A 20,695-nucleotide genomic window follows, 5' to 3' on the forward strand; every position below is an offset into this window, starting at 1 on the left:
AAGAGGGGGTTGACCCATAGCGAGACAGATAAAGACTGAGGCTTTATCAGGAGCTGAGCACTCCAGCAGAAGAAACACCCAGTCAGGTCCCTCTCTCTCTCTCTCTCTCTCACACAGAAACCTCCCTCCCCTCTGCACTACTCCCCTCTCACCCGCCAACAGCATCCCACAATGCTTTGCAGGAGCTTAAAGAGGGAAAACTGCCTCGTCTGATTGGATAGCATCCAAGCAGCCGGCAGGGGTGGGGGGTTGTAATAGAGGAAGTTGAGGCCCAAATCATAACGGCTCACAGACAATGCTATCAGAGTCGGGAATTTTCAAATGAGATGTTATCAGTGTTTTTTCCTCCGGTTTAGCACTGTCGACGACTTCTCAGACGAGATCAGTCACACTTTCTTGAAATGACTGTACTATTTCACAAGCACAGGGAAACGCTCGCACTTTTTTTTTTTTTTTTACTGTTGCGGACCACTGATACATCAGTGTGACCACTCATTACCTCAATGAACAGCTGCTTTCAAACTTAACTCTCATTAAAAAGGGGGCTTTAGGCATTACTACTCGATTTGTACATATTCATACATATCAAGTGAACAATGAATTTGCCGTCCTTTGTCGCTTCAGCCTCAGAGGAAGAAGGGTCAGCATGAGAAACTGTTGACCGGGCCTTACTCGCTCAGGCGAAAGGCACACAAGACCCTCCAGGAACTGAGGCACCGCTATCAAAACTACTGTGGTGCCGCCTCATTCACGGACTCACTTTTCCCACATGCGCAATGTTCCTAAAGTGACACTTTAATATTCGTTTAGCAAGTTTTCTGTACCAGTTTTTCACTTTATATTCATAAGCTCATTACTCAAAACCAGCCATCTTGTCTTGTCTCGTATTATCTTGCATGTTTTCCTTGACACCATCCATGCCCAGTGCGGGGAGACCAGCATCAGAGCCACCCAGCTGGACGAGCGCTCCAGGGCTTGAGGAGCAGGTGGGGAGGCCTGTGAATGCCAGGCCTTGTCCCCCCCTTTATCCTTCCTAAAAGCCCCCCATCCCCCTCCCAGGGCCTCTCTCATAGCCCTAAAAAAACCCTCCACATAATCATGGCTTTCAGCTAAAGAAAACAGCCCTAATCAAAATAAACAGTGCCACGGCGGCATTATTTCTGCAATAAACCCACACGTTAAGCCGTCTAGCTGTGGTTGCACACTCCCCTCGCCCATTTCAGTTGCGACGTCAACCATCGCGATTGCCAATTCAAGCCGGCCATGTATGTTCACTGTGTGCAAGAATTTGTAGACATTTTATATAAGTGTCTGTTCAGCCGCCCTTGATTGTATCTGCAAATTCCCCCGACTGCTGGTTAGGAGAGGGTATTTCAGGGAATACAAGGGCGGAGTAAGGCCGGTCCGAACCAACCTCCTCTTCATTAGTACTTCTCAAACCCGGTAAAACGTTCAGTGAACCTCGAAAACCCGAAACCTGCAGGCAACAGAAGTCTCTCGCATTTGGGTACTGGTTAGATAGAGTATACACGACTAAATATATATTTTTTTCCTTATGATATTTACTGAAATATGTATTTTCTCAATGTAAATTCACTCCGGGTTCAAGCCCGGGTTAGTGTGAATTACATGTAAAACCGAACACGTGTGCTTATGTTTCTGTATTTTTCACTGTACCGATACTACTTGAATGCGAAGCAAGACCATTGAACACAGGTGGAAACATGTCTAGGTCATGACTAGTCAAACTGTACCTGCTACCTTTCTCAGCTTACCCAGACAGCGACGTAGTGTCGGCCCAGATCCGGCCCAAATCTGGCACTCGTGGAATCCACATGTACCAGATGTGGACCGGATCTGGGCCGACACTATGTGGCTGTCTGGGTACAACCCATGGATGTACTCATTTCTCTTAATTTTTTTTTCTCGATATTTCTGCATTGTGTTGTAATATTTCTGATTATTTTCTTTGCGTTTAGATCTTAGCTGTTATTATTATTATTATTATTACTGATATTTCTTGCGAAGTTTGTTAGTGTTTCATAAGGCTTTCTTTTCGGTCTGCTGCAATGATGCTAGTAAAATTGGACACTGAAAGACACTGAAAGCTCAGGAGCAGGATATAGGTGTGTAACCACCAAATTCGGAAACATGGAGGGTGAACGGTGGTTTCAGTTGAGAAAAAAGGGAAATATCCTGACTTCTCAAAAGCATTGCTTGAGACTGAATGCGATTCGCACAATCAAGTTCGATATCGCATAACCATAGAGACCACAGCATTGTGAGTAGATAGTCACATTCATGTTTTATTGTTTTCTTTGTTATTTAACATTAGAATTCCACCTATGTGTTATTTTTTCTGTAATGTACTCATACCTCCTATAAAAAAAAAAATCGAGAAGGTTATGAAAATTATTGATTTTTTTTTTTTTGATGGGGTGGGGTGGGGTAGGGGAATTCATATCTGAAAGAATTGTAAATTTAAGACAATATTTTTTATGAATTATCAGGGTCTTATGAGCCACAGAGCATCATATTAAAAGCAAATCATCTTTCGTGAAATTCATTTTACCAGTGGTTATTGCATAAACCCACACTCCCGACTCATCCCGAAAACAATTTGTTCACAAAATCCAACTAATGATTTTGAAAGCATTTGAATCCTGCATTCAACAAACTGCATGTTAGTTCAATAATGCGTGCCAAAGGCATTAGAAGGGTGATTTTATTTGATCATATACCGTGACTGTCGAGATAAAAATGACCGTGTACAGTTTTCTATGAGTGATGTACGTTTTTATGTGTATGTAGCGAGGTGAATGATGTTTTTAGATGCGCAAGTATTTCTAATTTCCCCCCTTTGGAGTGATCTCGATGTACTTTTTTTGTTTCCTTGAGTTGTTTTTCTTCATTTGTCATTGTTGTACAGAACAAATGCACATATTAGTAAAAGTGAAAACTCAGATATTAACCTGTTCACCATCCGACGTGAAAGCTCTACCATTCCAAAGGATTGCAATTACATTTGCTATAAATATGCTGCTTATATCCAACCAATGCATCAAAGCTTAATTTCCTTATGTATTTATTTTGCAATTATTCTTTTTTGACTGTGATGTATGTGTTACATGACTTTTGTTTGGTACTTAACTCTTCGCTGTCCTACATACTCTCCTTACCTAAAGAAAAACAGCCATGCCACGTTCTGATCCGTTAAACAGAACCCTTGACCCTCTCAGAATAGAGAACAGACAAGATGGCTTCCATACAAATGTGCAGTTATCAGTTCCAATATTGTCTTTCCATGCAAAATAAGGTCAGTTTTGAATAACTGATGTTCTCAGTGCTGAAGGAGGATGACGTTCTGTAGGATGCTATTGCCAAGGATGCTGTAGTGCCACGACATATAATTTCGGCATTGGGTGCATTCGAAATCGCGTATCGAATTCTTCTTTTAAAGACGTTACCAAAGGCTTCAGGTTGGAAATAATGAATGTTCATGTCGCTTTAGTTGGAATTCAGTCGTTTGATGGTTTCAGAGTGTTTTACTGAAAGATTTTATGCACCCTAAACTCATTTTTAATGGAAACAATCAAAGTGGGCTGACAGTTTTCAACATGGATATGCAAAATCAACTATTTTTGACCGCCATTCGCGCATTCTAAGCCATTGGAAAGGCTTTTTTGATTTAATAAACATATCTGTGAATAAGTCCACATACAAAACAACTGTACAGCATTGCCTTTATAGTCCCACCGTGCAGTCAAAGGTGGACGTATCGGTGTGAAGATCCCGTACTGGTGAAAATTACACTGTGCTTTTGCAGTTAGATGTTTCTCCAAAGAACCTATGGATGTGTAAATGCCATTCAGTGATTGTGTATCCAGGTTAACAAAGCTTCAGAGACGCCGGCATGCTTCGGGAATCACTAGACAGTGAGCGCAAACTTCAGAAATGGATATTTACGATGTCACGGGCTAACAAACATCATTTCGTTGAGGTCTGCGTAATGGCAGGCTCTTCTGGCGGAAGTGGATTGAAGTCTTAGCCGTGGCATAGTTTCGACTGTTGTTTATGTTTCGTCTCTTGCTCCGCTCAGGAGACACTAACTGCTTTTGAGGGCTGTGGTCATTTATGGTAGTCTGGTCGTCTGCCAAACCGTGCGGTTGGGTTCGCACAACCTCACGCCTGTAAAAAAGCGCAGGGCGCCCATTTGTCTCTGATCCCCAGGTGTGGTGACCTAACTCGCGTAGACGACCCCCTACCGAACGCCGAAATTCATTTCAAATCAATACGCCAACATTTCCCATATGATTAAACCCCGGTCTGAAAATAAGACACTGTGAAAGAGCCATCTGAAAGACTGAACGCATCCTCTCTTCCATAAGACTTTTCTCTCCGACACCTGTGAAATCATGCGTTCGGTGTTCCTGATACGGGAACAAAATGATTTCAAATTTCTCCCTCTTCATACATGCCAGTTAAGCACATTGTGTGCTAACACTCTCCTATTGTAGAGATTTCAATAAGTGTTGTATATTGAATCGTAGTGAGGCACTAGCGGCCTCATGCTGTCCTGTAGACGTTCGCCGCGTGAACTCGACTTGCCTTCCTATTGTACGTATTCGTCTGTATTTTAACAATCTCTTTTAACGACACCGTGTGATGCCTGCTCCAGTGACTACATTGCGCTGGGTTTCTATTTCCCAGCACCTCTGTACTTTGTACGATAGCTCTTCTTTAGCAATGGCCAGTTCTGTTCTCCATAACCTCATTCAAGACAACTGCCGCATAATGAAACTATTTTTGATTTTATTTTGATTTGCAATCAACCAAATCACTACAGTGAAGTATTACAGTTGTACAGTTCCTTGAATTATTCAGATTATATTATTGTTGCTGGTCTATGGTTGCTCTGCTGTATCTTTTTATGACCTTTTTTTTTACATGTTAGACAATATTGTGACTATGTCCTATGCAAATATGAGAATTAACAAGAATTTGTCAAATAATGTATGTTGTCTGTCTTAACTTGTATGCATGAAATAGTGAAGTTTACATTTGAGAATAAATTCATAAATAAGAAGCCCTACTCGGATTGTCTTTTTTTGTGTAATTTTTGAATATGTACAGTATAGATTACATATATGATGTTTAAGCATAGGTGTGCACAGCTATTTAAATGTTTTAAGTAAATTAATATTTTTGACAAATAGTAAAAATAAATATTTAGATCATTTCTTTTATTACATTTATTTGAATAAATTATTTTAATTAAAATGTTATATATTATACAATTTTATTATTTTTAATTGCATAATATATAATTGCAAGTACATTTGGTCATTATTTTTTTCTGCTTTTTTCTAATGGTTATATTTTTAATTATTTTAATAATTTGTTACTCATTGTCAAGGATCACAAGATGTTACAGGCCATAACATTATAATATTTTCTGTAAAAAATGCACTGTATAAAAAAATCAGGTCTCCAATTGAAAATTTTCTAGTGAGCGATCACATCTAACATTTTCAGTTGGCCAAATTGAATTTCTTGAATTTTAATTGAATTAAATTGCATCAATTCACAGAAATTCAATTTGGCCAACTGAATTTTTTTTTATGTGATCGCTCACTAGAAAATTTTCAATTGGAGACCTGATTTTTTTTACAGTGTCTTAGAAAGCTGAAAGTCATGATTTATTGTCCGAATTATTGTGAAGTGGATTTTTTCCGTCATGTATCAATGTGTAATCAAATCATGTATCATGTATCAATGTGTAATCAAAATACTTTACTTGTCTTAATATTTTACTTGTCTTTTGGTAATATTTCATTTATAAAAGCACTAAATAGCAATTTCCCTAATTCTACAACATGAAATTGTTTAAAAATGACTTTTATCTTATAAATAATTTCATTAGTGCCATGTGCTCTTAGCATTTATGCTAGCAAGTGGAGTTTTTGGCTAAAAAGTTTAAAATGGTAAATTCTGTTACCGTCAAACTGTTACCGATGTTATTTCTACATGCTGCCTAATTTGTCTGTTACAGAGTTGACAAACAATACTATAAAGAACTTGCTTTTTTGGGGTAACACTTTGGCTGAATCCAAAATCGCCCCCTACCCTTAAATAAGGCACTATTTGAGGGGACAGCCATTTGTAGTGGTGTCCGAACCCATAGTGGACGTTATTGAGTGCACTCATTCTATCCCACATTGCACCGCTGTCCAAATTCGCTCACATCTTCAAGTGAACTGTATTAGTGCACTAAAGTAGGGAATAGGGGTAGGTTTAGGGGGTGATTTCGGTTTCAGACTATGTTTTACCGTTACCTTATTTACATATGTTACATGTCCTTCCTGTAGTAATAACAGTAAATTATGCATAATAACATGCAACTAACCCCAACCTCAACCTTAATTCTAACCCTAACTCTATAGTAACAACAGTTAATTAATATTACTCAGTACTTAAATGTAACAATGTAACCCTTTTTTTGTCAAAAGTAAAAAAGGAAGTAACTTGTGCTTGGCAAGCTCTGAATTATTAAAATTTTAAAAAAAATTCAAAAAGATACTGGAAAGAATTTCTTTGAATTTTTTGAAATGCAAAATGTATCTCCAATTATAGAATCACTCCTATATCTTAAGTTTTGTTACATTTGTCAACTAATTTCCAGTGCTTATTTTATAGATATCATTTTCAGCTCATTTTTAAATATATAAAATATGTAATGTTTTAAATATACTAAAAAAGTAAATGATTTTATAATTTAAATAAATGTATCTTTCATGTTTATGTGCATACCCATTTTTATACCCATGTATTAAACTGGATATTATACAGTAAGCCGTTTTTCATCGCATATAAACCCGGACAGGATGATACAAGATCCCTGGTAGGGGTTTACATTGCGATAATGAACAACTGAATTTATACTGTCATATAAAAAAGTACTTTTAAGTAAAAGTTGTCAAACAGATTTATCCTTATCAGAGTTATCCAAACTAAGGCTAGAAAAATCCATCAAATAAAGACATGCTCATTTGTATGCTCAGTAACTTCAATGCAGACTGTACTCCTTAAAGATACCCTTGACATACACAGTATTTGGTGCACTGCAGTCCCTGGCTCTGAATATCAAAAGCTTTGGCAGGCAGAGCACAATTGTAGGCAGACTTTGCATGACAAATTCACAGAGCCCTTTAGTGTACAGCCAATGGCTGCACTTGTTGCTCAGCAGGATGCCAATAAGAACCCAGAACAGAGAGGCTGCTGTTGTGTAAAACAATGCGCTCGGATACATCCGTCTGCAGGAAATACACCTTTTTCTTGACATTTGTGCGCTCATGCAAATATTTACTGTAACTGATGCAAGGACATGTCAACATAGACCACAAAACAGGTGGCATTTGTGTTTTCTGTCTTGTCGTTTGCAACACTGAACAAGGCCTGTGTTGAATAGAGGGTCAAGATGGTGAGAGATATCAAAGGAGCAATGTGCCTGGCACATGCACGCTGCGTCATTCGCCATGTGTGCAATAAATTTCACACAAAAAAGACTATTGAAAATCTGGATCATTGCAATAACACATAAGGGCCGATTCAAAACTAGAGAATGAGTGGCCCACATTTTGTCCCACTCAGTTATGTAATGAAGCAACACTTTCAAAATTCACAACCACCCACTAAGTGGCCTGTCCTTTTCTGGTATTCTTTTTTTTTCAAGCCTGTTAAGAAGGATGAAAATGCTAAAAATACGCTGAGAGAAGGCTAGTGTGTTCTTACATCTGCTCACCTCCTGTCGCTCTGTCTGTCCGTGAGACACTTTATCTCTCTTTCATCATATACACAAACATCATATGAGCATCATATTATTTCTGAAGGATCGTGTGACACTGAAGACTGGAGTAATGATGCTGAAAAATTAGCTTTGATCACAGGAATAAATTACATTGTAAAATATTCAAATAGAAAACATTTGATTTAAATTGTAAAAATATTTCACAATATTACTGTTTTTGATCTAAAACGTTTGAACGGTAGTATACAGTGTATCCGGAAAAGTATTCACAGCACTCTAAAAAATGCTGGGTTAAAAACAACCCAAGATGGGTTGAAAATGGACTAACCCAGCAATTGGGTTGTTTTAACCCAGTGAATGGGTCGTTTTAACACAGCGGTTGGGTTAAATGTTTGCTGGGTTAACGCTGGGTTAATCGTTGGGTTAAAACAACCCAATTGCTGGGTTAGTCCATTTTCAACCCAACTTGGGTTGTTTTTAACCCAGCATTTTTTAAAGTGAGCTCTTCACTTTTCCCACATTTTGTTATGTAACAGCCTTATTCCAAAATGGATTAAATGGATTATTTTCCTCAAAATTCTACAACCAATACCCCATAATGACAATGTGAAAGAAGTTTGTTTGAAATCTTTGCAAATGTATTAAAAATAAACTAAACAAATCACATGTACACTCTAAAAAATGCTGGGTTAAAAATAACCCAAGTTGGGTTGAAAATGGACTAACCCAGCAATTGGGTTGTTTTAACCCAGCATTTGGGTTGTTTTAACCCAGCGGTTGGGTTAAATGTTTGCTATAAACAACCAAATTGCTGGGATAGTCTATTTTCCACCCAACTTGGGTTGTTTTTAACCCAGCATTTTTTAGAGTGAGCTCTTCACTTTTTCCACATTTTGTTATGTTACAGCCTTATTCCAAAATAGGTTAAATTTATTATTTTCCTCAAAATTCTACAAACAATACCCCATAATGACAACGTGAAAGAAGTTTGTTTGAAATCTTTGCAAATGTATTAAAAATAAACGAAACAAATCACATGTACATAAGTATTCACAGCTTTTGCCATGACACTCAAAATTGAGCTCAGGTTCATCTCGTTTCCTCTGATCATCTTTAGCTGTGTCCCAAAGTGAAGGCTGTGCACTTCAAATGCGGCCTTCAGAGGGTGCAGCCCTCACATTGGGACAGCCTTCGTAATGCCGCTATGACGCAATCGCACTTCAAATGCGGCCTTCGAAGTGCGCGGCCTTCACATTGGGACACAGCTTCTGTCTGGTCTGGTCTCAGTACACGCTGATTCTACAGACTCCTTACCTCTCTACACACATGTGACCATCCCGTCTCGTCTCCTGTCTTCTGTCCGTCAGCCTGGTTACCGATCTTCACTCTTCGAATTCTCCAACACCTGAGTCTACACCAGCTAAGTCACCATTACCATTCAGCAAGTCTCCATCTACTTCCATTGCCTGGTTCATGCTACTTCAACCCCACTATAATTAATAAAGAACACTTATACTTACCTGCTTGTCTGTGTGTTGAAACTCACGGTTATTGTAAGGGGTGTGGTAAACACGTTCAAAACGGTTGACCAATCACAACACACTGTAGAACCGACCAATCAGAGCACATTGTGCATTTCAGAAGGAGGGGCTTCACAGAGATAGGAACTAAACAGAGCGTTATTGACAGATTGGGAAGAGAGGTGCCGCAACAATGTAAAATATGTGAAAAAAAAGGTGTTTTTTGAACATTCAAGCATGAAAACCTATTCTAGAAGACTCCAAAAACAAAATCAAGACATGGCATTGAAAAGAATAGGTCCTAATGTTTTTTTGAATGAATCAATAAATGCTGACAAATGTTTTGCACCACTTGTACAGTGAATGTCCAAACAGAGAGACAGGAAGACCATGAAGGAAGATCATTTAGTTCCCTCCACTTCAGTGAGTGATCACACTGCAGTGGGAGTCTGAGTGTCAGACAAACAGACCATGTGAGCCTAGAGAACGAACTGTTCCTCTGCTGACTCTGTGTGTGTGTGTGTACAGTGACTGCTGGTGGGTGGAGGGGTAAGGGGAAAGATAACAAGAGAAGGAGAGAAGATAGCTCAATCTTATCCTTTTATTTCTCTCTCTCTCTTTATCTGCTTTTGGTTTTCAGCAGCTGGGATGCTAAATGGCAGCTTGTGGTCAATTAATGTGAGGTCGGCAATCATTTGACGAGCATTTCATTTAGTTTTGTGGCACGGTGGCTTAAGTACGCGTGAGTTTAAAACAGAAACGGGCAAACTGCAAACATAAAAGAAAAGAAGGTGTGTGTGTGGGTGTGAGAGAGAGAGGCAGTGAGATAAAAGAGTGGGTGAAGTCGTGCACTTTATGATCAGGATTCGAGCTTCATGAGCTCAGACTGTGAGTGGGCGTCTCTGTGGGTGCCGTCGTGGTGTGATGCTCTTCTGTCCCTCACGTACTCCAGCATGGCAAGGGGGCGGCACCGGGTGGCACTGGCGCTAACTGTACGCCCGTCCAGGAAATGATACTGCTGATCCCGATCCCCCTCTCACTCACACACATCCTGTCTAGCTTTTCTGTCCTTTCAATGTAGGCTAAAAAGATGTAATCTTGCAAGCCAGACTTATGCATTTCTGGCATAAAGTTGCACTGTCTATTGGCTTACTCTAGATAATTTAGCCTATTAAGATGGAATCCTTTATATTATGACACCATATTCTGTTCTGCAGACAACAACCCAAAAATTGAGCAGTGGAGACATGTTCTCTGGACTGACGAATCACGCTTCTCTGTCTTGCAATCCAATGGACGAGTCTAGGTTTGGCAGTTGCCAGGGGAACAGTACTTGCCTGACTGCATTGTGCTAAGTGTAAAGTTTGGTGGAGGGAGGATTATGGTGTGGGTTGTTTTTTTTCTTCAGTTAGAGGTCTGCATTCCCGCGGCTCTCCCATGAAAGAAAACCATGGGACCTGATCAGTTTTCTTGCGGTGCAGGAGTACATTTCCAAAATAAAGGTAGCGGTCGGTAACTCTGGTGTACTTTGGACATTTTTTACGGTGTTGACAGTATCACGATAAGAAATAACAAATAAAATTATTGTATAGCCAACATTTTATATTTGTTATCCCAGTCCCAATCTGGAAACTAAATTTAGCTGGATCGGTTGGGTCGGGAAGAAAAAAATAGTCCCGCACAGACCTCTAGTTCCTGTGAAAGGAACTCTTAATGCTTCAGCATACCAAGACATTTTGGACAATTTCATGCTCTCAACTTTGTGGGAACAGTTTGGGGATGGCCCCTTCCTGTTCCAACATGACTGCGCACCAGTGCACAAGGTAAGGTTCATAAAGACATGGATGAGTGAGTTTGGTGTCGAGGAACTTGACTGGCCTGCGCAGAGTCCTGAGTCCCAATAGAACACCATTGGGAGGAATTAGAGCGGAGACTGGATTAAGAATGGGATGCCATTACAGTTCCTGTGCATGAAGGCAGGCATTACAAAACTTTTGGCGATATAGTGTACTTTTATGATGCTTTTATTGTGATTTACATTCTTTTAAAAGGAAGTTGTTTTATTGCATGGGAAAAGAATGACCAGCACATTCTTCAGGATTTCTCCTTTTGTGTTCCACAGAAGAAAGTAAATGATGGCAAACATTTTTGTACTTTACTTTAAAAGCAAAAAAAGAAAAGAAAGAAAGAAAGGAAAACTGTCATCAGTTTCCTATGGCCATTGCTGTGTTGTTATTATCATCTAAAACTAGTTTTTTTAAATAATTTAAATTGAGCTGAAATAAAATAAAATATAATTATCAGATTTTAAACTTATCAAAACTTAAACTTAAAAAAGTATACATGTAATTAACCTAAATAAATAAGTTGAAGTACTAAAATTAAACTAATGACTAAGTTGAAATAAAAGTAAAACTTAAATAAAATAAATGAAAGATAAATTGAAATATCAAAACCCCCACAAAGTAATAGAAATGACAAAAGCACATAACAATCTACTAAAACATAACCTAAAAAAATATATATATAATATATATAAAAGCATATTTGAAATATGCATAAATGCTATAACTAATAAAAATAGCGTGTGCATTAGATTTTACTAGATATTATGGATTTTTATTGATTATTGATTATTATTATGGTTAAAAGGATCTCTCTCTCTCTCTCTCTCTCTCTCTCTCTCTCTCTCTCTCTCTCTCTCTCTCTCTCTCTCTCTCTCTCTCTCTCTCTCTCAACCTGTTAAAACCAAGATATAAAACCAATATATGAATTGACAGGGAAACTGTGTAATATAAGACTTGCTTATACGCTGAATTCTTATACTAAGCAAATTGACCAAAAGGAACCATTATCATTCTATCAACAGACAGCTCTTTCTCTCTTTGTAGGGCTGGGCTGAAGCCTTCCTGGATGAGACACAGTGAGCAGGGAACATCTGTCTCTGGGGACACATAGATCACAGACACACCTCATCTAGCATTTATAGCTAAAGAGGCTTGTGAATATGAGCCGTCTAAACCGGCTTGTACAGTAGGTGGACACAGTTCTGAAACCAATTAACACTTCAAACGTCTGAATCAAAGCAGCCGTAGATGTGAAGTTCTTCCATTTGAGGTGCTGTAAATTATTCTTCATTGCTTAGCAGAGGTTAGCATGGCGGCTAAAGCCTGGTGCACATTGTTCTTCTACGATTGTTGCACAAACTCACAAAAGCAAAACTATAAGCTAAAATTGTACTATTTGGCCAGAACTGAAGGTTTCCTGCAGATCTAATCAAGAAAGACCAAGTGTCTATCAGTAGATGCGAAAATGAACCATGGTTTTGCTGCAAATAAAACCAAAAAACCATGGTTATTGTAGTTAAACCATGGTAACCACAAATTAACCATGGCTTTGCTACTTTAACCAAAGTTTAACCATGGTATTTGTGGTAAAACTGTGGTTATATAAATGATAATCAATTAGCCAAAAAAAAAAAACATGGTTAATTTTCGTAAAGGGGAATGATCTGAATATTTTTGCCCATTAAAAAAAAACAGATAAATACCCCAGACCAGTGAAAAGCTGCAGCTTTGTTCAAGATCAAAAGGTAAAAGCATTGCTATAACATTGATGCTGTTCCTCTTGTTTTAATTTAAATGTTCGTTGATCTGGCAGAAAATAAGCATACATATTTATTAGAAGCTTCATTTCCTCTGCTCTCATTGTGTCAGAGCCAAAACAGACACCACTGTTACCAACATAGATGATAATTAGCATTTCGGATAAGGGCTTTTGTTGGAAAATTGTTTCCATGCAAGTGGCAACACAGATCACAGGGTGTGTCTCCATCTCAGGGCTTCTCCGCTCTCTGCCAAAAGAGCAAAGCTGTTGATGGTTTCAATTGCAACCGTAAATCTTGCGGACACGCACATGCACATGCACACAGACACACACACACACAGACACACACACACACACACACACACACACACACACACACACACACACACACACACACACACACACACACACACACACACACACACACACACACACACACACACACACACACACACACACACACACACACACACACACACACACACACACACACACACACACACACACACACACACACACACACACACACACACACACACACACACACACACACACACACACACACACACACACACACACACACACACACACACACACACACACACACACACACACACACACACACACACACACACACAAAAGAAAAGACAGTTCTTGTTCTTTCTCTTGTGTCTCACTGTTTCTTTCAGTAAAGAGGACACTCCCACCAGTGAGTATTTTGGTTGTTTCTTTTCTCTGCTCATCTACATCGCCTACACAGGCTGGGCTGATTCACCTGCACAAAGACCTTTATGTTGTCCTCCAATCTTTCTAACATCTTGATCTTTATTTATTTTTGAATGGTTACACTTAGACAACTAGAGTGCAAAGGCTGTCAATAGAGAAATAAACTAGTTATGGCATCAGGTAACAGGGCTAATGAGGCCATGCAAATCTGCTAAACCTTGACCCCTTGCTGTAAATAATAGAAAAAATGACGACAAGAAAATTCTTTGGAACATGGTTTACATGGAAGAGATACTTTAGCTGTTAGTGCCATAATCCCTAATCACTAATAAAGACAACAACATTTTATATTTGTTATCCCAGTCACTTTCTTTAGGGGAAATTTAAATCTGGAAACAAGGTCTAAATTTAGCGGGATCGGTCGGGTCAGGAAGAAAATCATCGACATCATCAACACAGAATGAATTTTAAGCGGGAGCAGGTGAGCGCGGAATAAAACCTAGCAAAAAAAAAAAAAAAACAGTCCCTCGCAAACCTCTTGTTCCAGTAAAAGGAACTCTTAATGCTTCAGCATACCAAGACATTTTGGACAATTTCATGCTCCCAACTTTGTGGGAACAGTTTGTGGATGGCCCCTTCCTGTTCCAACATGACTGCACACCAGTGCATAAAGCAAGGTCCATAAAGACATAAATGAGCGAGTTTGGTGTGGAGGAACTGGCCTGACCTCAACCTGATAGAACATCTTTGGAATGAATTAGAGCCAGGCCTTCTCGTCCAACATCAGTGCCTGACCTCACAAATGCGCTTCAAGAACAATTGTCAAAAATTCCCACAAACACACAAGAAAAGACAGTTCTTGTTCTTTCTCTTGTGTCTCACTGCCTCTTTCAGTAAAGAGGACACTCCCACCAAACCTTGACCCCTTGCTGTAAATAATAGAAAAATGACAACAAGAAAATGGAACATGGAAGAGATACTTTAGCTTTTAGTGCCCTAATCGCTAATCGCTAATAAAAACTAATAGCCTTGCTAATCTGCTAAACCTTGACCCTTAGCTGCAATGATGAGCTTTTAGCACACAACCGTATATTTACATCTATTCGTTTAGCAGAAGCTTTTATCCAATGCTACTGACAAATGAGCTTTCGAGGTCCCGGAACAATGGGAGGGGATAGATCCGGCAAGTTAGTGGGGCAGGGAAAGGTAACGGAACATACGGGAAATAGGCCTGTATATGCGCAATATCAGTCGAGTTTCCCTCCATTTATTGACAATATTTTTTTAAATCCTGAAAGGAAACGGTTGATATGCTAAATAAACTCTCAGAATTATAGACATTTAATGCGCTAGATGCAGATTATTTTGCATTAAAGTGCACATTTAGGTAATGGAAGTGATCATTTGTTCATGTAAAACACCATGAGATTATGCATTAGGCCGAACAAAAGGTCTGACCTTGGCACACAATTCTTCCAACATAGCCCTTGACATTCATATGGAACTACACTGGTACTTGCACGGAGGTCGCCGCTCCGGCAAATGGGCATAGCAGCTGTTTAACCCCTCCATATATGAGATATTTTATCAATTCTTCTGCATCTCCTCGCATTATTTAATAAAACGATGTCCAACAACACAAAAACTCTCTTCCATCACGACAAGAGGTTCCCTCAATGCACATAACATAGTGGATGGAAATGCGCAATTATTAATCTTTTCTTTACTCGAATATTCAGAAACGAGCATACAAAATGCGGAATATTTTGGAGGGAACCCAGCATCGCTGAATTTAATTTATTCAGAAAATAGGCACAATAGGCTTTAGCAAAAACAATATGCGACTAAACACGTTTCCATCCCTTCTCAGTCTGTTCAAAAGAACAAAATCATTACTTCCCGGGAAGTAAGTGATGACTTTAATATTAATAGGATATTAACAGACAAAACATGGTAAAACACATCTATTTTCTGGGAATGATAGCACAGTAGCGTGTCACAAGTAGCACTATGTGTTCATCCATCATTATGAATTTCAATATGAATCTGACTTTGGAATTTTAGAACACCAAATTTCAGAATGATCAGCAACATTTCAGATGCGATGCTTAGTCAGAAGATTATTCCAGTTATGAATGAATATTCCATTATGTTCACATAATCCAAAAATACGCTTATAGTTTTTCATAAAACCATTAAAGATGTGTATTATGCAACCCATTTAAAATACTACTTACATCATTTCAACTACCAAATTAAGAACTAAACTAAAGAAAATATTTTTTTATATAGCCTAGTTTATTGTGCTGGAAATGTGAATATCGGTCAAATCCAAACGATCATCGCCAAAACATGGCATGGACGACTTTGTAGCGACATTTCTTCCACTTCTTAATACTTTCTTGTATACATTTAAGATGGTTATAGCAAGTTATTGATAACATTATTGTTATTATACTGGCCCCACTTTATATTAGGTGGCCTTAACTACTATGTACTTACATCAAAAAGTAAGTACAATGTACTCGTACTACAATGTACTACAATATACTTGCAATGTATCAAATGATTAATTAAAATGTTAGTACATAGTAGTTAAGGCCACCTAATAAAGTATCTTCTCATAGTGCCTAGAACTATTGGCGGAAGTACCCGGATTTTGCCGTGTTCGCACTGCAGGAACTAGGAATGATTTTAGTTCTAGGAACTTCTTTTGGGGGAAATATGAGATGGGGGATCCCCCAAATGAGGTGCAGGATCCGGATTCAGCTTGTTCTGGCACAAATTAAGAAAGGACCCTGCAAATGAGGAATACAACTTTCTAACCTGTTAACCTTGCTATCCACTTTATTTTGCAATGCGAATTAATTTCTGTGAATGTGCATTATCCACTATAGGGAAATATCATTAAAATAAGGTGGATAAACAGCCTACAGAAAAAGAAAATGCATGGGGAAATAGTCAGTACAAGTACATTGATCTATGTGTTACAATCCACGTCTGTCCATGTGGGTGGGGCTCCTGATCCGCCATGGCATCCCACGATTCCTGACCTGCAATGGCTGCCCGAGGCTCCTGATCCGCCACATCCGCCCGAGGCTCCTGACCCACCACGGCCGCCCGAGGCTCCTGACTCGACATGGCCGCCCGAGGTTACTGACTCGCTATGGCCGCCCAAGGCTCCTGAACCGCCCTGGACTGCCCAACCCCCTCCCCCGATGTTACATCTAAGGCGCGAGGACGCGCCTACCGGGAGGGGGAGGTAATGTTACAATCCACGTCTGTCCTGGACTCCATTTCCCATAATCCTCCCTGTCCCACACTTGAACTCACTCCATTATTGTCTCTCCCGCTCTCCCCGGATTCCCTGGTCCTCGTCATTTGCACTCCCTTTATATTGTACTCACTTCCCTGCACTCCTTGTCCGTTCTTAATGTTATTATTATGTTGGTTGGTACGTTGTGTTTTGTTCCAGTCTGATTCCTTCATTTAACAAACCCGTCTATTGTTTGGAAGTCCGATTCTGTTTCATCCCTGCTGCACTACAACAACTCGTAACAATATGGAAGATGCTTTAGCTTTTTAACATTCCAGCCGGGCTTGTGTAGCCATGCTAACCTGCTAAATTTGACCCTTGCTGTAAACAACCAACAGAAAGAGAAAAAAACTATAAAATGGTTAGGACAAAAACAGAGATTTACACAGTGTTAACCGGGCTAATATAGCCAAGCTACGCTGTTAAACCAGCTGTAAACAGTCTATGGAGGAAAAAAACAAGAAAATGCTTGAGAACAAGGACAATTTACATGGTAGAGATACATTAGCTTTTGTGCCTGCATTTGTCATTTTTTCATTTAAATGAATACACCAACATTTTATCCATTTGTTAATAATTATATTTATCCACATTGTTTATTGAAAAGATTGAACATTTATTATATTGCTGTTGTTGTTTTTCATGATTTATTACTATCTTTAAAAGCATAATAAGCCGTTGAAAGCTGCATGTTACCGTAAAATTACCACAGGCAATGTTTTTAAGTATTCTGCTTCACATTGCCTCTTTACCCATGTTAAAGAATGCCTTATTGCTTTAATAGAAAATCTGTTTGAGGTATCAACAGTCAGAGAGTCACGATTGTAAAGTGTTTCCGCTGTGGACCGCGTACAATAGTCCACTATCGCTGCCTCATGCTGCTACGTAAGGCACAATAAAGCATTGGCTGCCATGTCACAAGACTTCTTAACATCCAGTCCTATAAAACACATGACACCATGCCATGCCCAAGTTGAGCACACTGCACATTCTCCTTCTTCCTCTCCTCCACCATAGATCACAAACAACAGTGTAGCAAAGAACAGCATGACCTTATACTGTCTTTCTTCTCACATTTTTCAAATTTTTTTTGAAAAACTGTAAGCTGTTGAAGAGAAACTTGGATTATTGACGAGAGACTTCTGAGAGAAAAAAATCGCAGGCAGGGTGATGTTTTGAAGAGAGCTGCACACAAACGCAAACTAGGTCATGGGAGAGCCGTAGAGGGGCCGTTCTGCTGATTGATAGATGGCAGTGAGTCTTTGCATCTCCGTGCGTGCTGCCTTGAGCGGAGATGAGATCATGTGGCCTCTTGAAAAGAAAAACATCTTTCCCCTTCTACTTACCCCTCGAGAGGTCAGGGCACAACACGTATGTCAGTAGTATTTTGGTTTTCGCATTCAGCATTGTACTAGGAAAGGCCTCAGAGTTTTCTAAGAAAAAGATCTAAGTAATCTCACAGCTCTCAGAAGAGATAACATCTCACACTGTCTGAATTTGCCAAGTTTGTGATCTAAAAGTCAGAGCAGAGGCATGCACAGGGGGGTCGGTCTTGAGCCCCTGTCACTTTAATCGCAAGTAGTAAAGTGCCCTTTCGGTCTTTTAAAGGAGATTTTAATATGAGCTCAAATACTTCTCAAATTCAGTTAACTTGAATCAAGATTTCAGCTTTTTTTGACGGTGCAAGTTCCGACAATCAGGAGGTTTGGAAAACATGGGTTATTTAAAGGGATAGTTAAAATGAAAATTAGCCCATCATTTACTCACCCTCAAGTCATCCTAGGTGTATATGACATTCTTCTTTCAGTTATATTACAAAAATCCAGGCTAATCCAAGCATTAGAACTGGATTAATAGTTGCTCTGTTTTTGAAGTCCATAAAAAGTGCATCTGTCTGTCAAATAACGTGCTCCACGCGGCTCCGGGGTGTTAATAAAGGCCTTCTGAAGCAAATCGACGCGTTTGTGTAAGAAAAATATCAAGTAAACTTTCGGCAGACCGCCTTGGACTTCAAAAACAGAGCAACTATTAATCCAATTCTAATGCTTGGATTAGCCTGGACTTTTGTAATATAACTCCGATTTTATTCATCTGAAAGAAGAATGTCATATACACATAGGATGACTTGAGAGTGAATAAATTATGGGCTAATTTTCATTTTTGGGTGAACTATCCCTTTAATTTGATAATCCAACAGAAGCAGTGGAACACTACAAGATTGTATGGCCTGGGGCCTCATTTATAAACGTTGCGTACGCACAAAAGAAGGCGTACGCCACTCTCTACGCACTAATTGGTATTTATAAAAAGCAAACTTGACGGGAAAATGTGCGGTCCTTCACGCAAGCTCTGACCCAGGCGTACGCACAAAAACGGGTGAAATGAGAAATGGCGACACCGTCGGCAGATGAAGAAACACGTGAAAGTGTGTGAAACTGTAGACCGTTGTGTAAAAGAAAAGGCAATAGGCTACTGCCTCTCATAAATAACATGAATACTTCACAAAGCAAGTATTACAATTAACAGCCTACACAAACACCCGTTTGATCGATCTGCAGCACAAACAAACTAAATCAAACGAAAATTACAACAGAAATGCAAATTAACACATATTTGCAAAAAGAAAAGTGAAATATGTTCTGCAATAATATTGGCATGTTATGCAATTCATCCTCATAAATAATATGGTAAACAGAACGAAATAATGTACAAAACTGATATTCTCGTCAATGTGTCCGTCTGGCGGAGCAGATATAGATTAGATAGACAGATAGATAGATAATTAGGGAGATATATAGATAAATAGATCGATAGATGTATTAATTGTCCGCTGGGGAAAGTTGTTTTGATAGTAAAAATTTCTTCATCAGCTACGGAATCATGGTAGGCTATTCATGCATATGCCTTTAGTTTTTTTTTAGTTTTGATAAAATAACGTATGACGTATGTCTCAACCATTCAGAAAGCTGCAAGAAATTACATTTGCACTGAACTAATTCCCATTTCCACGTAGATAATAGGGATAGGGATTAATAGGGATTCCGCCAGTCTCTCATCAAGAGGGGTCAGCTCCGGTGTCCCCTCTCCCCCACCCGTGACACTCTGGCGATGGAGCGCTAGACGCTTTTTTGCCTCGACTTTGATGTCCGACCATTTCTTTTTTATTTCGGCCACGGTCCGAGGTTGTGAGGCTACAGCATTTACGGCGTCTGCAACCTTTTGCCACTCAAGTGCCTTTTCGCCATCAGTAATGCCCACACTGTGCCCTCCAAAAAATATTTTTCTCCTCTTTTCCACCTCGCCAACGATAATTTCTACTTCACATTGAGTGAAGTTACGTTTTTTTGATTTCCTCTCTGTATTTGCCATGATTTCGCAATCGATGAATATTAACTTGTGGGCGTTTCACTAACTATTTATGGGCAACTATGGGCGTGACATGAAGCCGCAAAAGCTGCGCTACATTTAGAATTGATTGTGATTTATTAAGGGAAAACTGCGTAGGATGTGCGTGCACACGGTTTTATAAATCCGAATATTTCTGTGCGTACGCACGTCCTATGTTTCATACGTACGCCACTTCTGACGCAAATCCTACGCAAAGTTTTATAAATGAGGACCCTGGTGAGTTCCGACAACATTTGGATGAACATTTCCAAAAACCAGAACAATATATTTTGTTGACTTGTGTACTTACATTATCCCAAACATTTTTATCCA

Source organism: Gobio gobio (genome assembly GCF_949357685.1).
Source record: "Gobio gobio genome assembly, chromosome: 25".
Taxonomy (NCBI): Eukaryota; Metazoa; Chordata; class Actinopteri; order Cypriniformes; family Gobionidae; genus Gobio; species Gobio gobio.